General features: G+C 43.7%; 1 protein-coding gene and 1 long non-coding RNA gene across 2 annotated transcripts in view; both read left to right on the forward strand.

Annotated features, from left to right (window-relative positions):
• Positions 1–12,123, forward strand: part of LOC149972636 (homeobox protein unc-62-like) — a 109,061-nt gene extending 96,938 nt beyond the window's left edge. The window contains exon 5 of the mRNA XM_090217714.1: positions 10,222–12,123. The gene's annotated coding sequence lies outside the window, so the exon portion shown is untranslated. The remainder of the gene's footprint in view (positions 1–10,221) is intronic.
• A 203-nt stretch (positions 12,124–12,326) lies between these two features.
• LOC149972638 (uncharacterized) lies at positions 12,327–23,416 on the forward strand. The gene is made up of 2 exons (XR_016491174.1): positions 12,327–12,465; positions 20,649–23,416. It is a non-coding gene; the product is annotated as an uncharacterized LOC149972638 (long non-coding RNA).
• The last annotated feature ends 1,584 nt before the right edge of the window (positions 23,417–25,000 follow it).

Genomic DNA, 25,000 nt, shown 5'->3' on the forward strand with positions numbered 1-25,000 from the left:
GGTAAAGGGTTGGTTTGGCTGGTACAGTATCTGTATGTTACAGGGTAAAGGGTTGGTTTGGCTGGTACAGTATCTGTATGTTACAGGGTAAAGGGTTGGTTTGGTTGGTACAGTATGTTACAGGGTAAAGGGTTGGTTTGGTTGGTACAGTATGTTACAGGGTAAAGGGTTGGTTTGGCTGGTACAGTATCTGTATGTTACAGGGTAAAGGGTTGGTTTGGCTTGTACAGTATCTGTATGTTACAGGTTAAAGGTTTGGTTTGGCTGGTACAGTATGTTACAGGGTAAAGGGTTGGTTTGGTTGGTACAGTATCTTTATGTTACAGGGTAAAGGGTTGGTTTGGTTGGTACAGTATCTTTATGTTACAGGTTAAAGGGTTGGTTTGGCTGGTACAGTATGTTACAGGGTAAAGGGTTGGTTTGGTTGGTACAGTATCTTTATGTTACAGGGTAAAGGATTGGTTTGGCTGGTACAGTATCTTTATGTTTACAGGGTAAAGGGTTGGTTTGGCTGGTACAGTATCTTTATGTTACAGGGTAAAGGGTTGGTTTGGCTGGTACAGTATTTTACAGGGTAAAGGGTTGGTTTGGCTGGTACAGTATCTGTATGTTACAGGGTAAAGGGTTGGTTTGGTTGGTACAATATGTTACAGGGGTAAAGGGTTGGTTTGGATGGTACAGTATGTTACAGGGGTAAATAGTGTGTGTGTTTGCGTGTGTGTTTGTAAACATGAGGGGTGGCTTGCTACGGTCCATGCGGACTCTTTTTCCACCAGCTGCTAGCTTTCCCAGAAGACATTGCTGTAAACAGCCTCAATTTGAGCATACACACACACACACACACACGCCATAATTGGGCCACCAGAGGAACCTTCCATGAGACGGGCTGAGCAAAGAGAGAGAGGAGTAGATGGAGAGAAGGAGGGAGGGAGAATTGGAGGAGAGGAGGGGGAGAAGGAGGAGAGGAGGGGGAGAAGGAGGAGAGGAGGGGGAGAAGGAGCAGAGGAGGGGGAGAAGGAGCAGAGGAGGGGGAGAAGGAGGAGAGGAGAGGGAGAGGAGGAGGAGAAGGAACAGAGGAGGGTGAGGAGGAGAGGAGGGGAGAAGGAGGAGAGGAGGGTGAGGAGGAGGAGAAGGAGCAGAGGAGGGGGAGAAGGAGGAGAGGAGGAGGGGAGAAGGAGGAGAGGAGGGTGAGGAGGAGAGTGGAGAAGGAGGAGGAGAGTGGAGAAGGAGGAGAGGAGGGGAGAAGGAGGAGATGATGGGAGGGGGGAAAGGAGGAGGAGAAGAGGAGAGGAGGGAGAGAAGGAGGAGAGGAGGGCGAGAAGGAGGAGAGGAGGGAGAGAAGGGTGACAGGAAGAGAGGAAGAGGAGGGTGACAGAAATATGTAGTCTGCACAGCCGAGAGACACCGCTTTATGACTTCATCATAGGGAATATGTCCCAAATGGCACCCTATTCCTTATATAGTGTGCACTACTTATGAGTAGGGACATAGGGCCCATAGGGCTCTGGTTAAAGGTAGTGCACTATGTCGGGAACAAGGTGCCATTTGGGACACAACTGTACAATCCTCCAAGGTAGCTTGTCTAATTTAAATATTGTTACTTTCCTTTCTAGGTCAATTAAATGTAAGTGATGTGTTATATTCTTTTATGACCAATTAAATTAATAGGTTATCACGTGGAGAAAAAAGCGTTATCTTATTTGATTAAGAGACCGAGGGGTTCATTAGCTATGTTGGGAGAGGGAGAGTGAATATTCCTTAAGGCTATAGGACTAGTTATTTGCCTGAGATTGAAGAAAGGTGTGCCATCCTAACGTGGCAACGTTACTTAAAACTTAAGCCAATTAGTCCTCTACTTAGTGAGAACGTTGTGCCTTGTCCCCATGACGATTACAGAGCTTCTAGCTGTGTCAGACAATACACCTGTCTTCTTAGATAACACCTAGCAACTCAAGCAGAAGATGGCCCCGGCCTTTCATAGCAGGAGAATGACTGTTTTATGAGCCTTGGGCTAGTTTCTTACCCCTTTCCCCTCCCCTTTCCCCTCCCCTTTCCTCTCCCCCTTTCCCCTCCCTTTCCCCTCCCCCTTTATCCTCCCCCTTTATCCTCCTTTCCCCTCATCATTTCCCCTCCCCTTTGACCTCCCCCTTTATCCTCCCCCTTTATCCTCCTTTCCCCTCCTCATTTCCCCTCCCTTTTCCCTCCTCCTTTCCCCTCCTCATTTCCCCTCCCCTTTATCCTCCCCCTTTATCCTCCTTTCCCCTCCTCATTTCCCCTCCCCTTTCCCCTCCCCTTTCCCCTCCTCTATTCCCCTCCTCCTTTCCCCTCCACCTTTCCTTCCCCCTTTCCCCTCCCATTTCCCCTCCCCCTTTATCCTCCTTTCCCCTCATCATTTCCCCTCCCCTTTCCCCTCCCCTTTCCCCTCCCCTTTCCCCTCCCCTTTCCCCTCCTCTATTCCCCTCCTCCTTTCCCCTCCACCTTTCCTTCCCCCTTTCCCCTCCCATTTCCCCTCCCCCTTTATCCTCCTTTCCCCTCATCATTTCCCCTCCCCTTTCCCCTCCCCTTTCCCCTCCCCTTTCCCCTCCCCCTTTATCCTCCCCCTTTATCCTCCTTTCCCCTCCTCATTTCCCCTCCCCTTTCCCCTCCCATTTCCCCTCCCCTTTCCCCTCCCCTCCCCTTTCCCTTCCCATTTCCCCTCCCCTTTCCCCTCCTCCTTTCCCCTCCACCTTTCCTTCCCCCTTTCCCTCCATGAAGTTAACCAAGGGTGGTCCAAACTGATTTTCGTTGTGTCATTTCCAGGACAATAGTTATAACAGGGGTAAAGAGGGAACTATAATTAATGATGGGTCGTATGGAATTTGGAACACCCCTCCCCTCCTGTTCTTCCCCTTGGCTTGCAGAATGTTTTGGAAGTGGAATGCTTGGGTGACCCCTGTGTTCCGTAACCACCGTGCTGCCAGGGCAGGCTCGGCTGGAGACCTTTTGTCCAGGGATTCAAACCTCCAATCATTAAGCAAGGAGTTTGTCAACCTTCCGTACAGGGGTCAAGATCCCCTCTTTTCCCCTTTTACTGGTGGCTGAACTTTAGCTTTTAACGAACGGCCAGATCAACTATTTCCTATGGGGGGGGGGGGGGGGGGGGGGGATCCTCAGCACTGTCTGAGTGAATGTCCCCTGTTGATTTGACCCCGCTGGCCCCTTAGTTAGTGATGTGTAGATGTGTAAAACCTATTAGTGATGTGAAGATGTGTACTGCCCTTTCAAACATTCTGTGATTATGGTTTTGTCCTTTAAAATACCGTAATTATCTAACAAATGGGCTAATGAAAGAAAAGGACAAAGTAAACATTTAAAAGATGACTCCCCCTACCGTTCCTTTGTAATGAAACGACCAGGTGAGAGATGACTCCCCCTACCGTTCCTCGAGTCACTCCTTTGTAATGAAACGACCAGGTGAGAGATGACTCCCCTACTGTTCCTTTGTAATGAAACGACCAGGTGAGAGATGACTCCCCTACTGTTCCTTTGTAATGAAACGACCAGGTGAAAGATGACTCCCCCTACTGTTCCTCGAGTCACTCCTTTGTAATGAAACGACCAGGTGAGAGATGACTCCCCTACTGTTCCTTTGTAATGACATGACCAGGTGAGAGATGACTCTCCCTACTCTTCCTTTGTAATGAAACGACCAGGTGAGAGATGACTCCCCCTACCGTTCCTTTGTAATGGAACGACCAGGTGAGAGATGACTCCCCCTACCGTTCCTTTGTAATGATACGACCAGGTGAGAGATGACTCCCCCTACCGTTCCTTTGTAATGAAACGACCAGGTGAGAGATGACTCCCCCTACCGTTCCTTTGTAATGAAACGACCAGATGAGAGATGACTCTCCCTACCGTTCCTTTGTAATGATACGACCAGGTGAGAGATGACTCCCCCTACCGTTCCTTTGTAATGATACGACCAGGTGAGAGATGACTCCCCCTACCGTTCCTTTGTAATGAAACGACCAGGTGAGAGATGACTCCCCCTACCGTTCCTTTGTAATGATACGACCAGGTGAGAGATGACTCCCCCTACTGTTCCTTTGTAATGAAATGACCAGGTGAGAGATGACTCCCCCTACCGTTCCTCGAGTCACTCCTTTGTAATGAAACGACCAGGTGAAAGATGACTCCCCCTACCGTTCCTCGAGTCACTCCTTTGTAATGAAACGACCAGGTGAGAGATGACTCCCCCTACTGTTCCTTTGTAATGAAACGACCAGGTGAAAGATGACTCCCCCTACCGTTCCTCGAGTCACTCCTTTGTAATGAAACGACCAGGTGAGAGATGACTCCCCCTACCGTTCCTTTGTAATGAAACGACCAGGTGAGAGATGACTCCCCCTACTGTTCCTTTGTAATGAAACGACCAGGTGAGAGATGACTCCCCCTACCGTTCCTTTGTAATGAAACGACCAGGTGAGAGATGACTCCCCCTACCGTTCCTCGAGTCACTCCTTTGTAATAAAACGACCAGGTGAGAGATGACTCCCCCTACCGTTCCTTTGTAATAAAACGACCAGGTGAAAGATGACTCCCCCTACCGTTCCTTTGTAATGATACGACCAGGTGAGAGATGACTCCCCCTACCGTTCCTCGAGTCACTCCTTTGTAATGAAACGACCAGGTGAGAGATGACTCCCCCTACTGTTCCTTTGTAATGAAACGACCAGGTGAAAGATGACTCCCCCTACCGTTCCTCGAGTCACTCCTTTGTAATGAAACGACCAGGTGAGAGATGACTCCCCCTACCGTTCCTTTGTAATGAAACGACCAGGTGAGAGATGACTCCCCCTACTGTTCCTTTGTAATGAAACGACCAGGTGAGAGATGACTCCCCCTACCGTTCCTTTGTAATGAAACGACCAGGTGAGAGATGACTCCCCCTACCGTTCCTCGAGTCACTCCTTTGTAATAAAACGACCAGGTGAGAGATGACTCCCCCTACCGTTCCTTTGTAATAAAACGACCAGGTGAAAGATGACTCCCCCTACCGTTCCTTTGTAATGATACGACCAGGTGAGAGATGACTCCCCCTACCGTTCCTCGAGTCACTCCTTTGTAATGAAACGACCAGGTGAGAGATGACTCCCCCTACCGTTCCTTTGTAATGAAACGACCAGGTGAGAGATGACTCCCCCTACCGTTCCTTTGTAATGAAACGACCAGGTGAGAGATGACTCCCCCTACCGTTCCTCGAGTCACTCCTTTGTAATAAAACGACCAGGTGAGAGATGACTCCCCCTACCGTTCCTTTGTAATAAAACGACCAGGTGGAAGATGACTCCCCCTACCGTTCCTTTGTAATGATACGACCAGGTGAGAGATGACTCCCCCTACCGTTCCTCGAGTCACTCCTTTGTAATGAAACGACCAGGTGAGAGATGACTCCCCCTACCGTTCCTTTGTAATGAAACGACCAGGTGAAAGATGACTCCCCCTACCGTTCCTTTGTAATGGAACGACCAGGTGAGAGATGGAGGGATGAGGAAGTGATATATAATAAGCGAGCGCCCGGTTGGTTGGTCCTCTCCTCTTTTGTTCCGAGGCCCAGTCCGTTTCCCTGCTGTCTCTGCAGGTTGACCTTTATTGGCACAAGTCTTGTCCTGGAGGCAGAACTGAGCCATTTCCCCTTAGACAGGCCAGCTGCAAAGTCAAAATTGGCTATATTGTCAAAATTCATGAAGACCAAAAAGTTTAAGGTTTGGGTTAGACATGTGGTTAAGGTTAGGATTAGGCATTAGGGTTAGCAGTGTGGTTAAGATTAGGATTAGGGTTAGCAGTGTGGTTAAGGTTAGTGTTACGCATTAGGGTTAGCAGTGTGGTTAGGGTTAGGCATTAGGGTTAGCAGTGTGGTTAAGGTTAGGGTTAGGCATTATGGTTAGCAGTGTGGTTAAGGTTAGGATTAGGGTTAGCAGTGTGGTTAGGGTTAGGCATTATGGTTAGCAGTGTGGTTAAGGTTAGGATTAGGCATTATGGTTAGCAGTGTGGTTAAGGTTAGGGTTAGGCATTATGGTTAGCAGTGTGGTTAAGGTTAGGGTTAGGCATTATGCTTAGCAGTGTGCTTAGGGTTAGGCATTATGGTTAGCAGTGTGGTTAAGGTTAGGGTTAGGCATTATGGTTAGCAGTGTGGTTAAGGTTAGGGTTAGGCATTATGGTTAGCAGTGTGGTTAAGGTTAGGGTTAGGCATTAGGGTTAGAAGTGTGGTCTCAGTTCTTTGTGTCCAGGTTAGTGGCCCTCTCAGTTCTTTGTGTGTTAGGCACACGCTGGACAGAGTCATGCAGTCTCAGATGTCGGCCCTGGAACGAGGTGTGTGTGTGTGTGTGTGTGTGTGTGTGTGTGTGTGTGTGTGTGTGTGTGTGTGTGTGTGTGTGTGTGTGTGTGGTGAGTGCGCGCGTGTGTGTGTGTGTGTATGTGCATGTGTGTAGTGTGTGTGTGCATGTGTGTAGTGTGTGTGTGTGTGTGTAGTGTGTATGTGCGTGTCCTCTTTAATCTTAGCACAATGGTTGGGTTTCCACTGTGGCACTTTCACCCAGAGAGACTCAGGCTATTCTCAAAGGCTCCTGGACATTGTTCCTGGAGAGAGAGAGAGAGAGGTGCAGGCATAGAATGGAGAAGTGAAAAGGTGCATGGCGGATTCTTTTACCTCATTCATCACTGACTCAGGGCTCTACTAGCCTGGCCTGGCGTAGGGTTTTTACTGTGCTCTCCAGATCTGTGATTGATTGTTTTCCCCTCGGGATATTTGCAGACATGATGGATAGACTGACTCGTAATAATAGGAGTTTTAAATGTTACTTTAAAGCTAATTCATCAATGTGTGACATTGTGTGATTGTTGAGGTTGGATTCAATTAGACAGCAGACACACACTCTACCGTTCAAAAGTTTGGGGTCACTTGGAAATGCCTTTAAAATAAAATAAGATCAAATTGATCAGAAATACAGAAATACAGAAATACAGTGTTGATGTTGTAAATTACTATTGTAGCTGGAAACGACTGATTTTTAATGGAATATCTACATAGGCGTACAGAGGCCCATTATCAGCAACCATCTCTCCTGTGTTCCAATGACACGTTGTGTTAGCTAATCCAAGGTTATCATTTTAAAAGGCTAATTGATCATTAGAAAACTATTTTGCAATTATGTTAGCACGGCTGAAAACTGTTGTTCTGATTAAAGAAGCAATAAAACTGGCCTTCTTTAGACTAGTTGAGTATCTGGAGCATCAGCATTGGTTAGTTTCCCCTCAATGATGGTCATTCAGAGGCTGGTATTGACTTGGTTAGTTTCCCCTCAATGATGGTCCTTCAGAGGCTGGGATTGACTTGGTTAGTTTCCCCTCAATGATGGTCATTCAGAGGCTGGGTTTGACTTGGTTAGTTTTCCCTCAATGATGGTCATTCAGAGGCTGGGATTGACTTGGTTAGTTTCCCCTCAATGATGGTCATTCAGAGGCTGGGTTTGACTTGGTTAGTTTCCCCTCAATGATGGTCCTTCAGAGGCTGGGTTTGACACTTTCATACAAATGTAAGAAAGCTTTATTGGCAGATGGTGATATGAACATCAACACTGATCCTGTGTATCAGCTAAAGTAGGTGTGTGTGTGTGTGTGTGTGTGTGTGTGTGTGTGTGTGTGTGTGTGTGTGTGTGTGTGTGTGTGTGTGTGTGTGTGTGTGTGTGTGTGTGTGTGTGTGTGTGTGTACTCTCACACTGTTGCTACTGTGTAATTACGGAAAGTACTGGATTAGCTCACACACTAAATCCGTTGACTGTATCTCACACACACACACACACACACACACACACACTCACTCCCCCCTCCCTTGACCTCATTGAAGGGCAGGCTAGGTGTCCTGGATTACGACATGCCCAAGTCCCAGGCCGATAGTGCATATAGTATACGTTCCAAATTGCACCATATTCCCTATGTAGTGCACTACTTTTAACCAGCTCTAATAAAAGTATAGTGCACTATATAGGGAACAGGGTGCCATTTGGGTCACATGAGGATAGTAGAATCTAAGAACCCTGCCTGTAGTGATGCAGCCATTCTCAGAGAGTGACGTCCTCTCATTCAGTGGGATCAGCAACCAACAGGACATGGGAGCTCATTTTTTATTTTTGAGAGGGTTATTAAACAACTAATTTGACCGACTTCAGTTCCATTAGTTGAATTCCATTTGGTTCCGTTTTTTTTTTTGTGTGTGTGTGAATCCAACTCACCGTTTCTCGAGAGAGAAAACGAATCGAGAACTACATGGGGACGCTGGTCTGAAGGGAGTTATAGTTTTCATTAAGCAAGTATTCAACCTTGTTCAGCCCAGAAACATGGAAATTAACTGCAATGACCATAATCCCTTGCGCCTGTTCTTTCTGGCTCGGACAGTGATTGGAAACACGTTTATGCTAAAGGGTAGTTACACACAGAACACATGAGAGACAAATGTAAACAAAACAAAGATGAGAGAGAGAGGGACAGAGACAGTTCGTGAAAGTATGTCTTATCTACTTTGAAGAGCTAGTAAAATGATTTAAAATGATACTTAGGCAGGTTAGCCTAGCTAAACAGGATGACTACAGACAGCTCTGCAGTATATTTAGACAGGTTAGCCTAGCTAAACAGGATGACTACAGACAGCTCTGCAGTATATTTAGACAGGTTAGCCTAGCTAAACAGGATGACTACAGACAGCTCTGCAGTATATTTAGGCAGGCTAGCCTAGCTAAACAGGATGACTACAGACAGCTCTGCAGTATATTTAGACAGGTTAGCCTAGCTAAACAGGATGACTACAGACAGCTCTACAGTATATTTAGGCAGGTTAGCCTAGCTAAACAGGATGACTACAGACAGCTCTGCAGTATATTTAGACAGGTTAGCCTAGCTAAACAGGATGACTACAGACAGCTCTGCAGTATATTTAGGCAGGTTAGCCTAGCTAAACAGGATGACTACAGACAGCTCTGCAGTATATTTAGGCAGGCTAGCCTAGCTAAACAGGATGACTACAGACAGCTCTGCAGTATATTTAGACAGGTTAGCCTAGCTAAACAGGATGACTACAGACAGCTCTGCAGTATATTTAGGCAGGTTAGCCTAGCTAAACAGGATGACTACAGACAGCTCTGCAGTATATTTAGGCAGGCTAGCCTAGCTAAACAGGATGACTACAGACAGCTCTGCAGTATATTTAGACAGGTTAGCCTAGCTAAACAGGATGACTACAGACAGCTCTGCAGTATATTTAGACAGGTTAGCCTAGCTAAACAGGATGACTACAGACAGCTCTGCAGTATATTTAGACAGGTTAGCCTAGCTAAACAGGATGACTACAGACAGCTCTGCAGTATATTTAGGCAGGTTAGCCTAGCTAAACAGGATGACGACAGTACAGTATGGGGAGAACATAATGTTAGATGGCCTGGCTGACACTGTTACTGCCTGAGATGAGATGATGACTTTATGGAATTAAAAAATGTAATATACTCAACTGAAATATATTAATATTTGATAGTAATTTCCTATTTTTCTATTCAATTTGGCAATTGAATGTTCACCGTTTTTTACTTTGGAATTTCCATTAAAAAGCTCTACAATCATTTTAATGTCATTATTTCATAATGCATTTAAATATTTACCAAAAAAATGTAAACCGAAATCAAAAACCGTGATAATTTTATGGGACCCGGAACTGAACCGGCCTCAAAAAGCACTAATTGCTACCAATAGGACATGGGAGCATAGATGATAGTTTTCAGAGTCATTTGAACCTTTTACTGAACATTAATTATATGAACTTCCACACCTGCTTAGAAACAATGAATGTGTGTATGTACTTTCACTGTTTCCTATTTTATGTGAGACGTTAAACTGATCCGCCATTTTGGATCTCTGCTCCACCATATTAGTCTCTCTTGGGCCTCCTTAATGGTACAGCAACCCAATGTCTCTGTGTGAAACTCCACACATGTTGGTTCTCTGGACCGCCATACAGGCTCAAAAAAAAAAGAAGTGCTATCCAGAACCTAAAAGGGTTATTCTGCTTTTCCCAAGAGGAGAACACTTTGAAGAACCCTTTTTTGGTTCCAGGTAGAAGACCTCTTGTTAATCCAATTTCTCCGTGTGAAACTCCTCACTGATCCACCATTTTGTTTTTCCTTCCCCCCCCAGGACTGCAGGGCATGCCAGGGAATTACCTGTCAGACGACGGCACTGCGGCCTGCTGGGCACCCTCACATCAAAACCAGGACCCGCCACTTCAAAACCAGGACTCCCTCCCGTAACCAGGAGCCTGCTCAGCTGCACATGGCCCTCCCTTTGGGCCTCCCAGGCACCACATTCCTGGACATCACCCCCCCCCACCCTGCTCTGTCCCACCCAGTGATGATGATGCACAGGGGAGGACATCCTCACCACCATGGGCCCAGCCACCCTGCCTATGCCCCCCTGCCAGCCTCCAGTCCCTAGATGCCCATCACCCATCCCAGCAGACCCCTACCCCCCTTCATCCTGAACCCTGGACTGCCTCGCCCAGTAGACTCTAAGGGATTCCTCTTTGAAAAAAAGCGATTGAGAGACATTGGGTGTTTTCTCTTACCCGAGACTGAAGACAACTAAAGAGGCACCTGCTACGTACTATGGACTCCTAGAAAAAAATAAAAAGAGACTTCGTTCAGAGAACTGTACCTCCTCCAAGTCTCGACTGGGGATGGATTTGGACCAAGGAGAAGCCAATGTCTGTATAACACAGAGGTGCCCTTACAAATAGGATTCCAGAAGAGATGAGAATGAGGGGAAAGAAAGACAGACAGAGATTGAAAGGCAAACTATATCAACTCCTAAAGGGGAGGGAAGAGGAGAGAGGGGAGATTCTGTATACTGTTGTACAATTACGCTGGACTCTCAAGGAGAACTGGGAATTGAAGTATTGTAAATGCTATGGTATTGTTCTGCATAATATGTTGTTTCTAATCGTTTTTTTGGGAAAAAAAAAGGATGTGAACTTCTTGTTTTTTTTTTGTTTCTTTCCACACTATGTGTGTGCTGTCTCTATGACTTCTGACCTCTGACCTCCTCCCTATTAAAATCACCATGAGTTTAAAAATAAAAAAATATATGTGAATAAACCAATAATTCGATCAACTAATCTTCTTCCAGGCCTTTCTTTTGGATGGGTGAAGTGAGTGTCAGTCTATTTGTGCTATCATACCAACTCCCTGTCACCCATTGTCATGAACAAACAGATCTGGGACCAGGCTAGAGGTGAAAGAGTGGCTCACAGCTTGTGACAGACAGACAGGCAGACAGACAGACAGACAGACAGACAGACAGACAGACAGACAGACAGACAGGCAGGCAGACAGACAGACAGACAGACAGACAGACAGACAGACAGACAGACAGACAGACAGACAGACAGACAGACAGACAGACAGACAGACAGGCAGGCAGGCAGGCAGGCAGGCAGGCAGGCAGGCAGGCAGACAGACAGACAGACAGACAGACAGACAGACAGACAGACAGACAGACAGACAGACAGACAGACAGACAGACAGACAGACAGACAGACAGACAGACAGAATGTATAAAGCATTGGACATCTCGGTATGATTGAGGAGTTCTGAGCCTGTTCCAGAATTACATTCATGTACTCAATTGTATTTATGTCACGAGGCTGGAGTCTGCATTGTCCGATGCATTCTCCCCCCACCCCACCATGTCTGTAGCTCTGGGGTCAAGTTTCCCCTAGGATCAGCTTCCCATTCCCCAATCCTAACCTTAACCATTAGTGTGTAAAATGCTAAACTGACCCAAGATCAGCATCTAGGGGGCACGGGGAAGTTTATTGGAGGTATTGCATACATTCACTTTGATGGGAGGGAATGTACAAACCCTGTGTGTGCGTGTGCGTGTGCGCATGTGTGTGTGTGTGTATTTGATCAATGCATCCGTCATTCATTGTATTATGTCAAGTCAATGTTCTTGTATTTTTATTTGTTATGGTTTCATCCTGGAGAGTGTATGTAAGTAAACATTGTAAATAAATACATTTTATGCAACAACAAAAAAAAACATGGAAAAACCATAACAGTAAGATTCCTTTGTAGACCATTATATTCAATTGTATAAGGAACTTTTAGCCTTTTCACAGATAATGAGCATTACATGCACAACTTCCGCTTTCCTTTTCCGGTTGTAGGTTTGACTGTCATAGAATAATGCTCAAACGGACGGAAGTTAGGATGCATGGATAAGTAGGGGAGGGGGGGGGGGGGGGCGAGGAAAAATGGAGTGTACGTCATTATCCAAAACAATGTAATTGTATAATGAGATTGATGCCTATTGATAAAGTGGATGGAAGTCAACCAACTCCTATAGACTAAGAGTACTAGAGCTGAAGAGTCAACAACTGAGGTACTTTCACTCTGTATAATGGTTAGGCGTAATGCGCAACACATGCGTGTATTACGTTGGAATTTTCTTTCATAGCGAAGGGAGATGATAGCAGGCCGAAAGAAGAGTGGCTAGATAAAAAAAAAATACTTAGAATTATTCCTCGTTTAGCATTCAAATTAATTTAGATAAAAATGTCTAAATAGGAAGATTAGTTCCAACTCATGGCTTGTTGCACCCAGTCAAAAGACTATCTCTGGTAAGAATGAAACACAGTGCTATCAAGACTCTTGGGTTTCCTAGATACACAAAAAGTTGAATGGATGGATACAAGACGAGTTTTATATTAATTTAATTGATAGGCTACATTTCGGGTAGAAGAGAAAGGAACACGTCGCCGTACAAGGGAGTATCTGTTGTGGGTGGAACAATATGAACATATAAATCAATATGCCTTCCCTTTTCCTTCTCCCTCCCCGAACTCCCATTTTTCTGCAACTATTGTATTTTTACTGCCTTTTCCAAACGGAATGTTATTTACACCTTAGAATCCGTCTCTTAATAAAACCCAGGCGACGTTTTAATTGCGAAGCTTCTCCTTCCATAGATCGAGACTCGGAAGGCGAAGCCTCTGAGATTTGAATTCCTGAGCCCTTGGCCGTTGGGAGCTGTGGAGACAGTCAGCCCCGCACAGCGCCAGATAAATCGCATGTTTGACTGCCATCTTTAGGGGATCTGGGTAACTGTAACTCCGTCAGGGGACTTTTTTTTAAACGAGATACGTCATATGCGCGAAAGAGGTACGAGGGGAGGTCTCACCATTTACAGTATTGCCTTTTTACCCATATACGTCAACTGAACGACCAAGAGTGTTTTGATGATTATTTAGGCCTAATGATTAATATAAATATTGCATGTAAGCCCAAGAGAAAAATAGACTCAAGAAGACAATGAAAACGAATATTAATATTTGACTTAATTTTGGTTATAAATAAAAGCAGTTTTCCATCAATGTTGCCTGAACGCTCCCTGTGTCGCGCAATTATAATGTCAATGTCATACTTTGTTGTTTAAAATATAGCCTTCAAAAAAAAAATACAGCAAAAATTCAACCATCTGTTTATCTGTGGACGTCAATGTGAGAATACATTCCTTGTCTAATTTATTCTTAATTTCACAATGACTAGTTAAAGTACAACACATTAATATTAAATACTTATGCACCCCATTTCTCTGGGTCTATTCGTGAATTGCAATAGCCAGAGAAACACTCTCCAATAGACCAAGAAAAGAAGACATAGTGTTCTCTAGTTTGCAAACAGAAACCCACTGCAGTGCCTGACCGCGAAATGAACTGTCATGATAATGGATGTGTTCCAGAACCATGGAGGTGCTGCCCGCACAGGCCTCTCTTCCTCCCGTTGCCTACCGCAGCAAAACGGCCAAGCCACAAATAGCACCCTATTCCCCGGCCTATATAGTGGACAACTTTTGATATGGGTCCTGGTCAAAAGTATTGAACTATGTGTGGAATAGGGTGACATTTGGGATGTAACAACATACATTGGGTCGGCCACAACAACACAACGAGCATGTCAGTCCTGCCCCAGACATATTTCTGTGTGGTTAGACTCGACAAGCTACACAGGAAACGTTGTCCTGTACAGTTGTTTTACTTGTAAGCCTCGTCCACGCTGGGATACGTCACAACGCAGTCAATAGGCCTAGAATAAATGCGCACTTCTGTGTTCAAAAAAAATGGTCTATTGATTATTTCGAGTTTAGCTTATTGTTTTGTGGAAGGATTTGTTTAGTAATAAATTATAGTTCTACATACATAGCAGTTTATATTGTTTGTATGGTAGGTCTGCTAACTGTTTTGATAGTTTGCATCAACATCACATGACTGGGATTTATTTTAAAACAGTTTTAACTTGTTTTGAACATAAATCTTAACATTGTAAATTAATATTCTAATACAAGTACATGCAATAGTGAAATAACAGTATTATGTAATAATAATTATAGTAGTAGGCTATTATATTGTAATAATTGTAGGTTATTATAGTGTAAAAATTGTAGTTTATTATAGTGTAATAATGGTAGTTTATTATAGTGTAATAATGGTAGTATATTATATTGTAATAATAGAGTAAAACATGTAGCCTATGTGAATTTTACACCTTATTATGAATGAGCATGCCATAATATATGAACTGTTTAAATGTATTTAACTGAGATAAAATAATATCAAACTTGACAAGGAATTTTAACCTTCCTCATCAAAAGATGAGCCTTTTTTGGGGGGGGGGGGGGGGGGGGGGGGGGGGGGTAGACTGGAACATTGTTCCATAACAGTAGACCTACTTCATAAAACTACCACCAGCAGGACTGTAAAAAACATTAGAGTTGTTTCAACTAATTATTATTACTGCTTCCATGGACTTTTTTTTTTTTAGTTTACTCAACTTTTCGGTCAAAGTGTTGCCTGAACATAACATAGTTAGTTGGCCCTAATTTAGTTCCAACTTGAGAAATCTTCTGCAATAATTCAGTCAATTTAAAATGATGTGTTTGCTCAACTTGTCTAATATGTTAATTCAACTAGAAATGATTATTTGGGCATTAAAAAAAAGGCTTTGGAACTAGTTGACTCCAGTGCTTCTCACATTTGTATCAAATTGACTGCATGTCCTTTGGGTGGGGGACCATTCTTGATACACATGGGAAACTGTTGATCGTGAAAAACCCAGCAGCATTGCAATTCTTGACACAAACTGGTGCGCCTGGCACTGCCATACCCCATTTAAAGGCACTTCAATCTTTTGTCTTGCCCATTCACCTTCTGAATGGCACACATACACAATACATGTCTCCTCAATTGTTTCAAGGCTTAAAAATCCATATTTAACTTGTCTCCTCCCCTTCATCTACACTGATTGAAGTGGATTTAACAAGAGACATCAATAAGGGATCATCGTTTTCATCTGGATTTACCAGGTCAGTCTGTGTCATGGAAACAGCTGGTGTTCCTAATGTTTTGTCTACTCAGTGTTTACAATGTGTCAGTTGAAAAGACGCCATGTGTGTGTAACTAGTTCCACAGCCTTTTGTAGTGAAACAAATCATTTCTAGCTGAATGAACGTATGAGACAAGTTTAGAAAACAGATCATTTTAAGTTGACAGATTTTTTTCTCGAGCTGGAGCTAAGTTTGGGCCAACTAAAAATGTTAATTTCAGGTAACACTTTGATCGAAAAGTTGAGTAAACAAAACAAAAAAAAAAGCTGTGGAACCAATTACTTAATAATAATTAGATGAATCAAAGACATATTTTTTAAATGTTTATTTTTACAGTGAGTTAAACACCATACCTAGATTACACATAAAGAATACACGTCCATGGTAGAAGATTTCCGTTCCTGCGCGCTGCTAAGCTAGAGCTCACCATTCCTTGACCAATTCCCTGGCATGCGCGCTATTCAGCTATCCATTAGATGTTCCTGAGTGTGCCATATGGATTAATGATTATATAGGAAACATAACATACTGTATGTAACGTGATGTATTGGGCCTACATCTTACAATATTGGGTAGTGATGAAATCAATATAGACACTAGCTTAATTAATGCAAATGGAACTCCAGTCGACATTTTCCTATGTCCATCGTTCCAATTTCAAACTTGACCATTAGTCCTTACAAGTTTGTGTGGCAGCTGGTTTAGCCTAGCAACAAAGGGAAGAGAAACAGCGAGAGAGGAGACGTCTGTGGGGAGAGAAGGACAGGAAGAGAAGAAGAGAAGGACTGTGTTCTGTTCTGTTCAGAGCTCTGCCTATAGGGCCATTTTGGATGTCATCTGTTTCCTTGGCGACTGGGCCCAGCCCTGAAAGCCCCTTGGGCCTCGCGTGGATTGTTCGAGTAAAAAGGCCTGCTATTTTCTGCGCTATCATTTATCACTGTCAACACATAATGATTCCCCTCGCAGCTCCTTATTGATGTTTGTAATTGCATTATCTCATAAGGGGCATGATCAATGGAGCCGAGGCAGAGCCAGTGCGAGGTCAGGGGATGGCGGATTGCTGTTGGTCCATTTAATACAACAGGCAGTCATTATGTCTCACATAGCCTTCACTAACGCTCTCCAGCAACCATTTCGCCTGCTTGGTCTCCCAATCAAACCGCCTCCTCTGAGATTTCGCAGAAGAGCTTGTTTCATTTGTGTAACCCCTTAGCCACGGCAGATAAAAAAAAATATGAACGCAAGAGAGACAGGGAAGGAAAAATAATGCAATTAACTGCAGTAAAGATATTAGTTCGATTAGGGCTACAAAAAAAGTAGAAGCTAAATTAAAGTGCGGAATCATCAGGATCTTTGGAAACATGTGGTGGAGAATGGTAGACTATGACTTCCGAATTTACAATAGGCTTTAAATGTTCCTGTAAGACTGCGGTTTTGGTTGAACAGTGTCAAATGACCCCCCCCCCCCACCCCCACTGGTTCAATCAAATTTGTTTCCACTTCATTTTAACCCCAAAAATCAACGTGATGACGTTGAATCAACGTGATAAAACCCATTGGATTTGCTAAAAGTTTTCAACAAGGGGACATTTTGTATTTTTTTTCACCCAACTTGTAACCTAAATCCAATGAAATTGATGAAACGTTTTGTTGATTTCACTTTGAATTCACGTTAGTTGACAACTCAGCCAAATGTAAAACAAAATTAGATGTTGAACTGACATCTGCTCCCAATGGGCTGAGACTGAAAACTTGAGGAGAAAACCCCCCCAAACAAATTACTTAAAGAGGGAAAAAAACGAACTCTACTTTCGATAAAGATCAGAAAACTAAGTTCCTATTCCTTCAGTGGCAATAAAGGTATAGGCCTGTTTTAGCTTGAAAGCTTTTCAAAAGAAATGTTAAGGAAAAATGTGAGAAGATAACGGTTGATAGCTGCGGACATTTAGTGGGGAGAATGAAGTCATGATATCGTGTTTCACATTGCAGAGGGACCTACACATCAAACACATGCGATAGGCCACTCTGCAAATGACTAGGCCTATAGACTAAGGAATACCGACGTAATTGCTGTGATATGAATAACTTGAGCGCTGGCCAAACACACACACATACACACACAAATATTCACACGTTTTTTTTGTAAAAATACATTTTTCGAGATTTGTAATGTCTTCAAGTATGGGAAATGTTTGAATTTTTACAAACCTACAAGTAGTTATTTAAACCTCAAAAACCGCATATCTGAAATTATCATCAAGCAGCATCTTGGAGACATTCAAATACAACGCATGAATAATTTTTATGTTTGGAAAAAATAAAATGGTTGATATCTTCTTCTTGAATATATGTTGTATTTAGATAATGCCTTTAGTCTATGGATTATTCATTTAAATATAACTTGTTGAGAAGCCAAAACGGAAAACAATTATGATGGATTGGGATCAGGCTAAATGTAGGATACTATTTACTTTTTTTCATCAGTTAAATAGTTGGAGCCTGCGGTTTTCTTTAATATAGATAAGCAAATACAAGAATGATTGTTTTTGTTTTCTTATCTACCATGACCCTTGTGTTGTACCACGGAGCAGCGGTGTTACTAGATTTACATTTTTTGTAAATATTGTCCATGACCAGAGCCCACATCAATTCCCCGGCGCGCAAGGTGTCCTGTCAAAAGTTATGTGTCAATGTCAATGTCCTGTCAAAAGTTATGAATGTAGATATGCTGGAGAGGTTGGAGACGTGCGTGCGCCTGTTTACTAGCGCGTGCTAGGCGCCAACGTTGTGTGCTTGTTTGTGCATTTAGAGAGTAACACCGTACAGATCAAATAAGCTGTTGGTGCAATCGAGGAATTAAAATATTATTTTTTGAAGATAATTGTTGTATGACTGTATCCATAACCATAAATGCCAGTTGAAAATATGCAACTAGATCTCAGTCTCACGCAAGAATTAGATGTTCATCCATTTTTCTCAAACTCAAATTTCGAAGTTATTTATAAATGTCAATTTTCGAAGTGTTTAAGGTTAATTAAGTTTAGGCATCTGGCTCTCGAGTGGCGTAGCGGCCTAAGGCACTGCATCTCAGTGCTTGAGAAGTCACTACAGACACCCTGGTTTGATTCCAGGCTGTATCACAACCTACCGTGATTAGGAGTACAATTGGCCCAGCGCCGTCCGGGTTTGACAGGTTTAGGCCGTGATTGTAAACAATATGTTTTTCTTATTAACTGACTTGCCTAGTTCAATAAAGGTTAAATAAAAAAATAAACGCTGAATGTTTAGGGTTAAGGTTAGACATTAACCCCGAATGCTAAAGGTTAGGCATTAACTCCAAATGGTTAAGGTTAGACATTAACCCCGAATGCTAAAGGTTAGGCATTAACTCCAAATGGTTAAGGTTAGACATTAACCCCGAATGCTAAAGGTTAGGCATTAACTCCAAATGGTTAAGGTTAGACATTAACCCCGAATGCTAAAGGTTAGGCATTAACTCCAAATGGTTAAGGTTAGACAATAACCCCGAATGGTTAAGGTTAGACATTAACTCTGAATGGTTAAGGTTAGACATTAACTCTGAATGGTTAAGGTTAGACATTAACTCTGAATGGTTAAGGTTAGACATTAACTCTGAATGGTTAAGGTTAGACATTAACTCTGAATGGTTAAGGTTAGACATTAACTCTGAATGGTTAAGGTTAGACATTAACTCTGAATGGTTAAGGTTAGGAATATGTTAAAACAAACAATGTTCAGTCACTGGATTGGAAGTTGCAACCATTGGAATGAGAGGCAACCCGAAACCTGCTTGAAGGTAACAGCGCCCACTGTTTCCCCTAGCGGCTGGGTTTCAAGTCATCTCCCGACTTCGTCAGACATGGATGGACATCGAAAACTGACTTGTGTCATGGGAGACCTGTCTGGAAATATAATATTATGCGCACACAATGAGCTGGCTATTTAAAATACTTTGATATCATCTTGACTCCCTATTTATTCACATCCCAGTTTAGGCCTCAAACGTGCTTCAGGTAGTAATGTTTGTCTCCTCCACAATCCAAATAAATGGTAAGGAGAGGTATCTGAGTGTCATCAGATCAATGGCAGTCTGTGATGTAGCTGTTCAGCCCATAGAGTGAGAGAGATTAGTCTTCTACTGCTGGAGAACTGTAGGACCTCTATAACTGGGGTACAACACCTCTATAACTGGGGTACAACACCTCTATAACTGGGGTACAACACCTCTATAACTGGGGTACAACACCTCTATAACTGGGGTAAAACACCTCTATAACTGGGGTACAACACCTCTATAACTGGGGTACAACACCTCTATAACTGGGGTACAACACCTCTATAACTGGGGTAAAACACCTCTATAACTGGGGTACAACACCTCTATAACTGGGGTAGAACACCTCTATAACTGGGGTACAACACCTCTATAACTGGGGTACAACACCTCTATAACTGGGGTAGAACACCTCTATAACTGGGGTAGAACACCTCTATAACTGGGGTACAACACCTCTATAACTGGGGTACAACACCTCTATAACTGGGGTACAACACCTCTATAACTGGGGTACAACACCTCTATAACTGGGGTAGAACACCTCTATAACTGGGGTACAACACCTCTATAACTGGGGTACAACACCTCTATAACTGGGGTACAACACCTCTATAATTGGGGTACAACACCTCTATAACTGGGGTAGAACACCTCTATAACTGGGGTAGAACACCTCTATAACTGGGGTACAACACCTCTAAAACTGGGGTACAACACCTCTATAACTGGGGTACAACACCTCTATAGCTGGGGTACAACACCTCTATAACTGGGGTACAACACCTCTATAGCTGGGGTACAACACCTCTAAAACTGGGGTACAACACCTCTATAACTGGGGTACAACACCTGCCTGAATCTCTGTCTCTCTGTCTCTGTCTCTGTCTCTCTCTTTCTGTCTGTCTGTCTGTCTGTCTGTCTGTCTGTCTGTCTGTCTGTCTGTCTGTCTGTCTGTCTGTCTGTCTGTCTGTCTGTCTGTCTGTCTGTCTGTCTGTCTGTCTCTCTCTCTCTCTCTCTCTCTCTGTCTCTCTCTCTCTCTCTCTCTGTCTCTCTATATTTTCTCTCTATTTCGCTCTCTATTTCTCTCTTTCTCTCTCTCTCTCAGGGTCACCTTGGTAGCGGATATCACACCAGGCAGCAAGGGCACGAGAGAGAGAAGCTCCTCGGATATCAGGCGAGGGAAGCGCGCGCCAGGTCGGCTCCTCCGTTCACCTGGTGAGACCGGATCCAATAATAGACGAAGACCGTGTTTGCCTTTAACGAGAGGCCCCCGTCGACCCCCACCTGCTCCCGGGGATAATTCCGACCGACAGACAGACAGGCCCCCGTCCATGAATGCCAAAACGCACTCAGCATCATCTTCTAGCTCTTCTTTCTTTTCTTCAGGGTTATGAAGTATTACGTTTCTCTTCAGTACAATACGCACTTATGTTCACTCTCCACTTTGATCCTCGCGCGCCTGGACAAAGCATCTGACAGTGAACTATGACGCAACTATAGTGAGACCGAAATGGCACCTTATTCCCTATATAGTGCGCTACTTTGGACCAGAGTGTGCTATGCAGCTCTGGTCATAAGTAATGGATTATGTAGGGAATAGGGTGCAATGTGGAACGCAGAAAGGGAAACCAAGCCTGCCGTAGAGAGTACAGTGTGGTCTACAGTGCCGCTCGCACGCACGCACGCACGCACGCACGGACGCACACACACACACACTGGCTTTCAGACTCCCTGCCAAGGTATGAGATTGCAAAGAGATTAGGAGCGGTAGAAGTCTCACGTTAAGACTCAGTAAAATTATAGAGAGACCATTGTTTGTAGCGGGGTGGATGGGAGACCGGGTTAGGCTATGGATAAAAAAACTGTCCACATCAGTCTAACTAAACCAGTCATCTTCAAGGTCGTACTATAAAGACTTTGAGCATCTTATTTTTGACCCAAAGAGCTTGCCATGAAGCTATTATAATGGATTCAAAGGTTTTGCAGTACACTTTCATGGTGATTTTCTTTTATTACATCATAGGCCATATTATTATGTTCATGATTATTATTAGACAATTATTATTATGATGATGATTATCATTGTAGGCTTTTCGCATTAATATTAACATGAGCATTATTAAACATGTTCTAATCACATCTTTCACCAAGTATTATTCTGTATTAAAATAAAATAGTATTATTATTATTATTAGTAGTAGTAGTATTGTTAAAAATATGAATAGTTACTAATATTGTTGTTATCATATTGTCAGACCGTTAATTCCGTATATCTAATAGCAAAACATAAGCTCTCACTCAGATTGAGGGGAATTTGAGACCTTCAAAGTTGTTTGTGTGAATTTGATTCGGTCTCACCCAGCTGGAAAACATATACTCTCTGTCAAGGCTTTAAACGCAGTGCTTGATTTACTGACGCCTTCCTTCACTACTTATTAGCTAATGGATAACTGCGCCGGTACAGTTATGCCTTTCATTAAACTGTATCCCTCCGCAGGCTTGAAAGTTACAGCAGCTCAACTTTGTTTCACCTTTTTACTGAAGGTTGTAGCAGGTTGTACAGACTACATCCTAGGAGCAGAACTGTCCCGCGTAAGTAATCAGCGCAGGACGCAAATGGAGACAGGACAGAGATGAATTCCAGCCCTGGTACAATAGTGGTAGAACTCAGGCCTGAAGACACGTCTTCTAGTCGTTTATTTATTAATTAACGTGCCCAAAATATGTCTCATTCCTGACTTTTACATCTGCAGTTTTGTCATTGGATGTAAAATAGTGTTGTTAAGGGGAACGTCTTGTTTAATTGAATACAGTAATCTGAGCACCATGATTCATTGAGAATTAGTCCTACACTCATGTGTCTATTTTCAAGCTGTATGGGAATCCAAAATGTGTAATATCGTTGTGTATTGCTTAACATACCATCACATAACGTGGTCATTACAACTGTCGGTCCATGCTTAAATGTGCCACCAAAGGCGCCACTTGACGTATAATGGGCTAGATTAGCGTAAAATAGCGAGTTAGAGAGGTCAATATGTGTCTTCCCATCTTTATCAGGGGTTAATACGGATTCACATGCTTCACACATTCTTCTGATGCCTCGGCTTCAGTGCGCGTGGACAGATTGATCTAATATCTAAGCAAGCACGTCCATTGCTGCATATTTGTCAAGTCTCCAAAAAGAGAATATTTTGTCTGGCCTAAAGATACGTATCTATGTCTTCGAGTCTTGACATTTAAACCTAAAAATACTTTTTTAAAATCAATGTCTCAAACGAAAATGGAGTAACTGTTTGTTAATGTGTTGTGTTTAAAAACAATAATTGTTGCTTCTCTGCAATAATGGATAAAAACCACTACTAACACTCACGCACGCATCTCACCCTGTACAGCAGCATAATTCATCAGTCGCACGTCAGTGATGGGTTAAGAAAATGTCAGCGAGAAGCGCTCTCACCTTGTCAATCTGCGGCGCCGCGAGGATGCGTTTCCACCTTCACGCCCTGCGTGTTTATCACACAGCAAGACACCAGCTGCGTCTGAAATGGCACCCTAATCACTATATTGTACATTACTTTTGACCATGGCTGATAGGGTTCTGGTCAAAAGTATGACACTATATATGGTATGCAAATAGGGCGTCTTTTCTGACAGATTCCTCCTTAGCTATTGTTAGTTATTTGCCTGCTTAGCTTGTTCTACAGAACCCCAGAATCATGTCAAGGATGGATGCAGTTTTTGTCCAATCAGAACCATTTCAGGGAGACTGTCTGACTGCTTGATGTATTTACTGTCTACACTCTGGCTCACCATCGTTTGTAAAGCCAGTTTTTCAGTCATTTGATGAAATAAATGTAGTTCACAGCAAGACTCAACTACTCCTCCAGTTCATGTCTGTCAAATCCTGTGTTTTACATATTCAGAGAATGATCCATCAAATAATGACTCCAACAGTTTGGTCTCTTCCTCACTGTGTTGTGATTAATCACAGTCTCTGTCTCTCTGTCTCTCTCTCACTCTCTCTCAATTCAATTCAATTCAAGGGGCTTTATTGTCATGGGAAACATATGTTAACATTGCCAAAGCAAGTGAAATAGATAATAAACAAATGTGAAATAAACAATAATAATTAACAGTAACATTACACATACAGAAGTTCCAAAAGAATAAAGATGTCTCTGTACAGTGTTGTAACAATCTCTCTCTCTCTCTGTCTCTCCCTCTCTCTCTCTCTCTCTGTCTCTCTCTCTCTCTCTCTCTCTCTCTCTCTCTCTCTCTCTCTCTCTCTCTCTCTCTCTCTTTCTCTCTCCCTCTCTCTCTCTCTCTCTCTCTCTCCTCTCTCTCTCTCTCTCTCTCTCTCTCTCTCTCTCTCTCTCCCTCTCTCTCTCCTCTCTCTCTCTCCCTCTCTCACCCTCTCTCTCTCTCTCTCTCACCCTCTCTCTCCCTCTCTCTCCCTCTCTCTCCCTCTCTCTCCCTCTCTCTCTCTCCCTCTCTCTCCCTCTCTCTCTCTCTCTCTCTCCCTCTCTCACCCTCTCTCTCTCTCACTCTCTCTCTCCCTCTCTCTCCCTCTCTCTCTCTCCCTCTCTCTCCCTCTCTCTCTCTCTCTCTCTCTCTCACTCTCTCCCTCTCTCTCCCTCTCTCTCCCTCTCTCTCCCTCTCTCTCTCTCCCTCTCTCTCCCTCTCTCTCTCTCTCTCTCTCTCTCTCACCCTCTCTCTCCCTCTCTCTCCCTCTCTCCCTCTCCCTCTCTCTCTCACCCTCTCCCAGGCCCCACGACTAGAGGATTTGTGTGCTGCAAAGGCATCACCATAGAGGGGCCTAAAAACACTTTATTATTTCTCCTCTGCCCCCCCCCCCCCCCCCCCCCCCCCTCCCTGGCCGTCTTCTCCCTCCCATACCCAGGGATCGCACCGCGCGATTTACTAAGCAAATCTTAGCCAGGGGAGACAAAGAGGGGCTCCTAAAGCTATCTCTCCCAGAGGAGACGCACTGTGCAGTGCTGGGCTCGTCTCGACACGATTTATGGACCATGGACAGTTTATAAGAAGCAATGTAGTCTATCAGAGAGGCAGGCAGGCAGTGAGTCCGCGTTCCAAATGGAACCCTCTTCTTTAAATAGTGCACTACTTATGACCGTGACCCATAGAGCTCTGGTTAAAAGTAGTGCACTACATAGGGAATAGGGTGCCATTTTGGGACACAGGGACAGAGTATATGGAGCACAGGGGGATATGTGTGTGTGTTTGTTTTGAGTCTATGTAGCACACGGGGGGACGTTCCCATGCAGAAAGCCGTGTTGTTGAATAATACCCTCCCTGATGAAGACGTTTCCCCCGTGAAGTCAACCGGCAGGGAGCCCAACGCACACTTACTATTTCTAACGGAATATGAGGATCAGGGAGGGCCTTCCGTCAGCCATGTTTGTCCTGTATGTGAAGTAAGCTACATCTAGTCAG

The sequence above is a fragment of the Oncorhynchus mykiss genome, chromosome 23 (genome assembly GCF_057628025.1).
Source record: "Oncorhynchus mykiss isolate SJ-2025 chromosome 23, ASM5762802v1, whole genome shotgun sequence".
NCBI lineage: Eukaryota > Metazoa > Chordata > Actinopteri > Salmoniformes > Salmonidae > Oncorhynchus > Oncorhynchus mykiss.